Here is a 9,438-nt window from a genome sequence, read left to right as displayed (position 1 = left end):
TGCTTGTGTGCAGTGCATGCATCTGTTGATGATACAGAGCTTTTCAATCTCCCTCCCTCCTTTGTCATACTGTCTGCAGCAAACTGACAAACAAGCAAGGCAGCTGGGGGATGATAGTGATAACAGTCTTTATCACCCAATTAGCAAAACAATGGCCTCTCTCCATTACTTCAGACTTCTTTAAACAGCTTACCAGCTGACCTGCTGATTTAGCTCCAAACAGCTCTAAGCAGTCACTGTTCTGTCTGCCTGCCCCAGTGAAATTAGAGAGAGACACACACAGACACTTCTCAGCATTAGCTAGCATACCACATGCTTTGGGTCCATGAGGCTGGGGTCTGTGCTGTGGGAGATGGAAGGGGGGAATTTCCTGCTTGAGCAGTGAGGGGGGGAGGGGAAGGCAGGGGGAAGCCAGGTGCAGACCCTGCTGTATCTTCAGTCTCTGCAGGAGACTTACACAGCATTAGCTAGCATACCACATGTTGTCTGTGGTTGGTGCCGTGGCAGAGAGAAGGAAGGGATCCCTGCTTAAGCAGTGAGTGGTGACTGGGGTGGCAGGGGGCACAGGGAAGCCAGCAGACCCTGCTGTGCTTGCAAGTCTCTCCTGGAGCTCTGGTTGGGGGCAGGGGGTACAGCTCTGCTGTGGAGCAGAGGGCTTCGCCCCGCCCCACACAGGGACCATGCCAAGATGCTGGGGGACTCTGATTTAACTTAAACTGGCAAGGGGTATGGGACAGACATTGCATAAACTGGTTTGACCCAAATCAGTTAAGTCTGATAGTACATTGAACCAGGTTTATCTCACCAATTTCAGCCATTTTCAAACTGGTTTATGTGCGCTGAATACAAGTTTGAATCAGTTTCTGATCATTAAAACTGGTTTATGTGTAATGTCTGTCCCTAGAGTTGGTGGCATTCCATATGAGACTTTGTCCCACCTTTTGTCAGAATCAGTTCTTCCCTTTCTCTCCAGCTTCCATTCCTCAGACAAATATTTGACCTTCACAGCTTTAGAAAATTATTTCTGAAGGGTAATATTCAATTAATTGAAATATGAACTGCATATTTTTTCTAGCCATAATGTGGAAACTCAGTATGTGAAGTAATCAAACTTTACTTGTTTTTTATTTGAGGAGATGTTTGCTTTTTTCCTTTTTTCTGTGCTTGAATTGGTACACTTGATGCTCTGACATGAGGATCCTTTGCTTAGCTATACTTATAAATATGCAATAAGTACAGTGGAACCTTACTTATTTAGTAGAAACGGGCACACCACCAAATATCAGCTACCAAGTTTCATATAGTCAAACTGGAGTTAGTCTCTATACTGTCAGAAAGCCCTCTACTATGCTAGCAGACATTTTTTGTTATAGAAAAATACTGTACTGAAGCTCCCTAAGAACATGTAAATATATGGGAATAGTGCCTAAAATATATGGATTTAACAGCTCAATTTGAAAAACTTGCCCTGGGTTTAAATGCAAGTGGCCTTAATTAGGGTTTATTGGGGAATTTTTTAACTAAATATTTTTATCAAAACAAAAATTTTTCTTCTAACTTTTTGTTTGAATAAGTTCTTCACTTGAAATGTTTTGAGAAGCTTCCAGATCATTTCTTTATTTTTTATCAGTTAGTTTATCACTCAGTGTTTGTCATAATATTTCTGTAAGTGCATGATGGAATTCAGTAGTCTACAAACACATATCCAGAATAAAATACATGACCATATGTAGAATAGGAAGTGAAGCTGAGTTAATAGTATATTTTAATTTTGAATGTAAAAGGAGGTTCTTGTTTAATGAAGAATGTTAAGTGCTACAAACTAATATAAAACACCATCTGTACTCAGTCACCTGTTTGGATTTTTGCTGAAATAAGTAGATAAGAATATACTTTTTTTCTTTTTTGTTTTCAGTTAATAAATAGAGCATTCAGAAATCTACTTATAATTATGAGCCTATCAACTGGACAGTAAAAATGCTGGATTAAATGTGGATATTTTATTAATACTTCTAGCCAAATTGAACATTAATTAAAATCCTTACAGTGGATACAGATATTTATGTGGCTGTGTGCAAAATCTCATTGTCCAAATAATAAGTTTGAATATCTATTTAAGGGGCCCATATTTAAAACTGGAGTTTTACATTTGATGTCATAGGACCACATTCAGTAGATAAATCTCAGGAAATACATAATTATAGGCTTGCAAAGCCCTGCTATGCTGAAGAGTGAAATACATGTTTCTTGACCACATCTATACTGTTTTAAAGTGGTGATTAGACCACTAAAGAACAATAAATAGGGGCACTAACTGGATTGTGCCCTTCAAGTTAGCCTAGTTGATAAAATAACTGCAATACCTTTCAGTTGCTCTTTCTTCCAAGTGACTTATGACTTTTTTTCTATTTTCTTTTTTTGCCAAAAAACAGTACTGGAAATATTTAATTGAAAACATTCAGTCTCCGGGTATTTTTCCAGATTGTTCTGAATGGAAATAGTGGCTGAGAGGAACAGTAAATGAGCAGTGGTATGTGAGCTGCATGCATCATGATAAAATATCAAAGGCTATAGTCTCCTCTGTATTGTATATCAACAGATTCAGGACACATGGTAGGATGATAGTAAAGTAGGGTTGGAAGGGATCCCACAAAATCATCTAGGCCAGCCCCCTACTCAAAGCAGGATTATTTCAGCTACAGCACCCTGCCAAGTGTCTGTCCAACTTGTTCTTGAAAACTTCTAGGGATGGGGAGAGTCCACAACATCACTAGGTAGCCTAGTCCAATGCTTGACCACCCTCATAGTCAGAAAGTTTCTCCTGATCTCCATCCTAAATTTCTTCTTCTGCTTGAAGCCATTGCTCTTTGCCCTATCCCCTATGGCCACAAAGAAAAACCCATCTCCTCCCATGGGCGACTGGTACCTCTCGAGTCTGGGGGCACCCGCAGAAACTGGTGTTGGTGGCAGGGACAGAGCTGGGGAGCAACTGCAGATGCTGGTGGTGGTAGGAACAGTCCTGTCGGGGGGCGGTACGTGGCCCCCCCCCAGTCGCCTATGTCTCCACTCTCTCTATAATCACCCTTCAGGTATTTGAAGATTTGTCAAATCTCGCCCTCAGACTTCTTCTCCAGGTAATTAACCCCAGACTTCCCTCCTAAGTAGTGTTTCCCAGGCCTCTAATAATTGTTGTCACTCTCTGCTGAACTCTTTCTAATCAGTCCACATCCTTCTTGTAGCGTAGGGCCCCAAACTGGACACAGCACTCCTGATGAGGCATCACCAGTTCTTCCATCTGACTAGTTTCAGTCTATTGCTAGTAATTATTGGCTAAATTCAACCACCCCTACCAGAGTATGGATAGATGGGAGAATTTCAGGCCAGTCCTCTCCAGCTGCTATTCCAATTGGTAAACTGGAATAGCAGCCACTGCTCATCTGCGGTCCTTGTGTGGTGGTGTCTAGCCACTGGGTCCACGTAAGCAGAAATCCAGGGATTCTCTCCCTCTTCTGCTCTAGAGGCTTGAGGCTTGTGTGGTACTGGTACCCACTGTGCACAGAGTGTGAAATAATCTTCACACAGCCCTTCTACCTATACAGCTGGATGTTGTCAGCACTGAGCTGCCACTGGAGTTGGCAAGATTTCTGTAGGGTTTGCAGCAAGAAGTCTATTTCATCTGCACTAGGGACAGACATTCCAAAAGCCCAAGCCTGAACTGATTCAATCTTTGCAGTTTAGTGAGACAGGCAGAGATTGAACCAGTCTGCAAGTAGATAGACATTCCCTTCCAGTTCCAGAAATGCAGGGACATGCCTGTAGTGGCTCAGGCCAGAAGCCCAGGCGTGCTAGAGCAGCTTTTCCCTTCCATGGGGAAGCTGAGCTGAGGGAGGGGTGGGGGACCATGGCCAGGCCCTAGCAGGCCTGAGTAAGACTGAGGAGTTTAAACCCCAACCTTGGCCTGCAGGGTTACGAGGGTGGGGGAAGAGGGACTGTGGTCAGACTGCTGTGGCAGGGGAGGAGGAGGAGAAAAGGAGAGCTCTTCCTACCCTAGCAGCATCTTGACAGCCGGGAGCAGTCCTGACACACAGGGCTGCCCGGCCCCAGAGAGGAACTCCTCCCCCTCTTCCCTCTCCCCCACCACTGTGAGGTGGGGAGGGGGCCTCTGTTCGGTGGGGAGGGCTCTTCCCCCTCCTCCTTCCCCCCCTGCAGCCATGGAGTGGGGAGGGGGGCTCTCTGCAGCTGCCACAGTCCCTGTGTCCCAGCGTGGGGAAGGGGGCTCTGTGCCAGGCTGCCCAGCCCCAGAGGGGAGGACTCTTCCCCTGCTCTTCCTCCCACCCCCCACCTGCCATGGGGTAGGGAGTGGAGCTCTGTTCAGTGCTGGGTGGGACTCTTCCCCTCCTTCTCCTCCCCCCGCCCCCTGTCCCCGTAGGGCAGGGAGAGGGGGCTCTGTGTGGCACTGCCTAGCCTGGTCAGGGTGTGGAGAGCAGCTGTAATGGAGCTGCAGCTGCTGGGGGTGTCCTCACCCCTGTGGCCCAGGCTGGCATTGCTCAGCCCTGGCCAAGGCAGCAGCATGGCTGGGCCAAGCCAGGCTGGGCTGCAGAAACGGAGCGAAACCCAGAAGCTGCAGCTCAGTGATGGGGATGCTGAGCCCTGTCAGCTGCATGGCCCTGCCTGGTGCGTGCTGTGGGGGCTGGCTAGTTAGTGGGCTAGCTGGGCTGCCTCGGAGGCACCGTGGGAGCTAATGGGTCTGCAGCCACCCCCCATGGTGGGTGGCTGCCAGGCTTCAGGCTTGCTGGTGCCTCCAAGTGTGCACCAGGCTGAGCCAGGCTGCTGACAGGGCTCAGCATCCCCATCACTGAGCTGCATCTGCTGCAGATGGCCCCGGCCCAGCCATGCTGCTGCCTTGGCCAGGGCTGAGCAACGCTGGCCTGGGCCACAAGGGTGAGGTCACTCCCAGCAGCTGCAGCTCCATTACAGCTGCTCTCTGCACCACACCTCCAGGGGCCAGTGCCACAGCCCCCTCCCCTCTGCTCCCCAGCAAACAGGCAGAGCCTGGCTGTGGAGGGGGAGGAGGAGGGAAGAATTAACCCCTCCCTTCCCACTTCACCTTAGTGGGGCCATGCTGGCTGGTGTGTCACCATGTCCGTCTCTGCTTAGACTACAAAGCAGAGGGGCAGGGCCAGCCCTGCTCTGGACCAGAGAGCAGAGCCCCACCCACAGAGCATGCTGGGATGCTGAAGGACTCTGGTTTAACTTAAACCAGGAAGGGGTGTGGGACAGACATTGCATAAACCAGTTTGACCCAAATCAGTTAAGTCTAATACTACATTCAGCCAGGTTCATCTCAAACCAGTTTCAGCCATTTTGAAACTGATTTCTGTGCACTGAACATCTGTTTTGTTGCAAGTTTAAACCAGTTTCTGATTACATAATCTGGTATGTCTGTCCCTAATCCTGATGCTGATCTACTCATGTCCTGAAACTTGAAGTCATGGTCCTTGTCATTTTCTCCTCACTATTGTAACTGCCAACTTTGGATTGTCAGCTAGTATAAAATCTTGACAGGTCCACTGAATTTTTTATTGACCCATTCCTATCAGCAAAGGTTCTGACCCCTTATTTTCTTGCATATAGCCATCTAATCCTTCTCTATATTAAGCTGTTTACTGGAAAATGTTTACTGGAGAATGAATAAAATGATAACAGAGTACCTGGTATAAATCTATAAGGGGAAAAAAGATAAAAAGCGACTTGGATTTTTCATAAATTAGAGAGATAATATGGAGCTTGGGCCAGTAAAAAAAAAAATTAGTTGCAACTCTAGACCTATTTTTACATTAGAGTTATCTGATCCATTTGTTTTGCTTGGGCCATCTACAGATTTTTTTTAATTGTCTTTTTGTTTGACAGATTTATTTTTTTTACAGCATCAGCATACCACTTCCTTCACCCGTTTCTCTGAAGAAGCTTGTAGGAGAAGTTCCTTCTGGACTTCAGCCCACACAAGCAATCTGGTAAAGGAACATACTTGATCATTGTAATCCACGTAAAAAAAATTTTTTTTAAATTATATCTTATTTACCAATACTGCCAGGGAATTAGGTGATTATCTAAATGCACATACAACTCAATGCATTTTTTTAGTAACTTTCATAGTCTGTTTTTAAAACTAACCTCTTCCAAACTAAAATAGGTCAGGATATTTTAAAGTTGAAACTAAAAGCTTCCTCTTAATTTGTCCTGGGGTTTTGTTTTTCCCTTTTTTTTTCTTTTTCACTTAAGTTTTGCTGTTCATATTGAATGGAAGATCACCCTCCAGCTACAGTACCTCAGAACTACAGGGTCAGTTGAGGACACTTTCAACCTTAATTCTGCTTCTGTTAGCTAAAACAGACCCTCCATTTATCTTAGATGCCTTTTTGTATATGAATCTCCTCTTTGTTTTTTGTTTTTATTTAAATTTTAGGTTTTAAAATCCATTCCACAAAAGTGTTTTAAATTGTTGGGAGCCCCTTATTTACTGAAGAAAGCAGTTCTTTTAAATTAAATATAAAAGAAAGGCTAAACTTTAAAGAGGAGAAGCCAACTTCCAAGATTCCACACAGGAAAAAACTTGTGTGGTCAATAGTTGCTTTAGCTGCTCATGCAAATCTGCTTTAGCTTCTTCAGGTTTTCATTGAAGTCATCTGGTGTCATGCTCAGTTGCACATACATTTTTGGTATGAAGAACCTTCATCAGTTTTATTTAATGCCTATGGGCCAAGGAATTATGCAAGAGTGCACTTTGTATACTAGCCTTCCTGGAGTGGGGGTGGGGTTTAAGCTTTAATATAATAAATGTATTTTGTTTCTTATTTGCACTTCAATTGGTTGAGACTTTTCAATTCTGCACTGTTTGTAAAGCTTTTTGTTACTCTGGAGATTCACTGTAAAAGCATAAATTTGTTTTATTTGGAAAAGTGACTGTTCCCGGAGATATTAAGTTTGAATGACCACATTGTTTGAGTAACCATTTATCTGCTATTTAAATTATATTTAATAGCTTTTGCATTTGGAGTAAATGGAAGCATAGATGCATGTTTATGCCCCAAGTAAGACTTCACTTAGTATTTGAGCAGTTCATTAGGCCATTATTTCTTGCTGTGAGCAGAAGTACAGAAGTCGGGGAGTCTTTCACTTTGCCGTTGTCTTTGTATACAGGTAGCAGCAGTGTTGTAGGATGCTCTCCCCACACCTCACTACATCTTTGTGCAAATTGGGGCTTTGGCTATAAGCGCACCTCTCTACTACACCAACAAGACTGTCTGTGCAAAGGAAGTGCAAGAAATACCTTTACTACTGAGCATTATCAGTGGCTGTTCATTAGTTCATTTCCCTAGTGCAGGGGAGCTCAGACTCTGGCCCACAGGCCAAATGTGGCCTGAGAAGCCATAGGTATCTGGCCCGTGAGGTTTCCCACAAATCCAAAAATCTTGGTGGCAGGGAAGCAGTGGCAATAAATATGGCCATCCTCCCCCACAGCTAAATTCCCAAATCCAGAGCCCCACACACGCTCATTTATTTACCAGCTTGGTACTGACAAAAAGGCAGATTTGCCATATGTTAAAGTATAAATAATTTAATGGACTGTCTCCTTTAATTGGACTGCCAATAATCAGAAATGAAAAGTAAGCTTGAAACAATGAGGGGGAAATTTTTATATTTTCAAATTGCGTGTTTTTCTTATTTAGTGATTTTTTTTTTTTTTTTTTTTTTAAGGTTAGGGTTGCCAAAATGTGTGCGAGAAAGCTATTTATAAAAGTGCATATAGCAGGACAGTTGCACAGCTCAGTAGTGGATGAATCAGTTCTGTTTTAATCAAATCATTAGGAAAAGGCAATAAAGTATGGGGTTTTTTGCACTCTATATCTAGCTATAAGGCATACCTACAAAGCACAGCACTGGTTTGTAGAGGTACCTTAGCATGCTTTAAATGAAGCTGCATGTATATAAGCTTCTCATCAGGATATATCAGTAGTGGTCCAGGTCAGTATGGCAGTACTGCTTCTGGTATCTAAGCTAATTCATTCAGTTAGAACCATGCACTGGAGACATACCCATAGCATCTGGGACAGGTACTCTAAGGGCCTGCGCAATTGTGCAGATAGCACAGGTGGCTGCCAAGGGCAGAAAACTGTAGAGGGTGGCAAAATGTTGCTGTATCCCAGGTAGGTTCCTGATAGGGATAGTGCGAAGACAACAGGAACCTCCATGTCAGCATAAGAGAGAGTGCTACAGAAGCCCCTTGGCATCCTATACATCATGGCTCCATGGGGCCAGGGTGGAGGGCATGGTGCTCGTGCCGCTGCTGCCAGGGTTATGAAAGGATGGGGGCAAGTGGTGCAGGGGCTATACCCTGCTTTCTGAGGCTCCATGGACATGGTAGCTGAGCCCACGTCTCACTCCTAAGTAGGGGATGGCCAGAGGGCTGACCGTAGGGGCTTTGGGCATTACCACAGCAGCCACCTACAGCTCCAGCTTCATGGTTGTTATCTCTGGTGTCTACCCTCCAGTAATTCATGGGTGTTAATAAGGATGGGGGCCCTGGTCAGCTGATTCCAGGCTCCAGAAGCCTCTCTCCCCAGGAAATGCCAGAGCAGAGCCAACTGTTGCTGCTGTTTAAGGGGCTGCCTTATGTCAGCTTCTCCTGGAATGAAAAGGGAGAGCAGCAAGATTTCATTTGTCCTAGGGTGGTAAAAATCCTTGCAGCAGCCCTGGTCACTCTAGAATACTATATTTTTAGTTTGTGTTAAATATGAGTATTGATGGCCAGGAGGTCAGCCACAGCCAGCTGGGTCCAAGGTGCCAGCTCTGAGCAGGCAGGGTCCTGCCACTGGCATCCCTAGCAGGAATTCTGGTGTTCCGTATTGGAAAACAGAAAAATCCCTGATACAAAAAATCCCAAAGTCACTCTGTAAAATACCCCAAAATCCATGTTCCTCCACAGTTAAAACAAAAGACCACTATAAACAGAGAGAGAGAGTGAGACAGTGAGCAGTTGGGCAATGTTGTATTGATATATCTACAGTGTTAAAGCAGTGTGGAAGCCTACCAGTGTCTCTATCATAATAATAAAGTGAACTCTAAATACATGTTTCATGAATACATGAATTTATATTTTGCTGCTGTCCCACAGGGGCTATGGCCCCCATCCCGGCATTACAGCACCCCAACAGGGGCCAAATGGCCCCCACAAGGACTACTACCCCCCCTCCGCAAGGCCCACATGCTCCACCCCAACTCCTTGATTGTTGCCCCGCCTGGCCCCCCTTGTACCTCCAGGCCCCCATGGCTGCCCCCCAAACCCCAGGCACCATCACTTTAAAAAAAAAGAAAAGAAAAAAAAGCCTCTACTTACCCTAGAAGCATGGTCTGGGGGGCTCTAGGGCCTCCTGGCAG

General features: G+C 45.1%; 1 protein-coding gene across 3 annotated transcripts in view; it reads left to right on the top strand.

The window, feature by feature from the left end:
* WIPF1 (WAS/WASL interacting protein family member 1) overlaps window positions 1-9,438 on the top strand; it is an 88,251-nt gene that overhangs the window by 40,768 nt on the left and 38,045 nt on the right. Inside the window, exon 2 of one of the 3 annotated variants that reach the window (XM_019522950.1) lies at window positions 5,928-6,014. The exons of the other annotated variants lie outside the window; for them this stretch is intronic. The gene's annotated coding sequence lies outside the window, so the exon portion shown is untranslated. The remainder of the gene's footprint in view (window positions 1-5,927; window positions 6,015-9,438) is intronic. 3 annotated transcript variants of the gene reach the window in all.

Source organism: Gavialis gangeticus, unplaced genomic scaffold (assembly GCF_001723915.1).
Source record: "Gavialis gangeticus isolate Ggan-Ray unplaced genomic scaffold, GavGan_comp1, whole genome shotgun sequence".
Lineage (NCBI taxonomy): Eukaryota > Metazoa > Chordata > Crocodylia > Gavialidae > Gavialis > Gavialis gangeticus.
The sequence above is the reverse complement of the archived record's forward strand: the minus strand, read 5'-3'. Positions and strand labels throughout refer to the sequence as shown.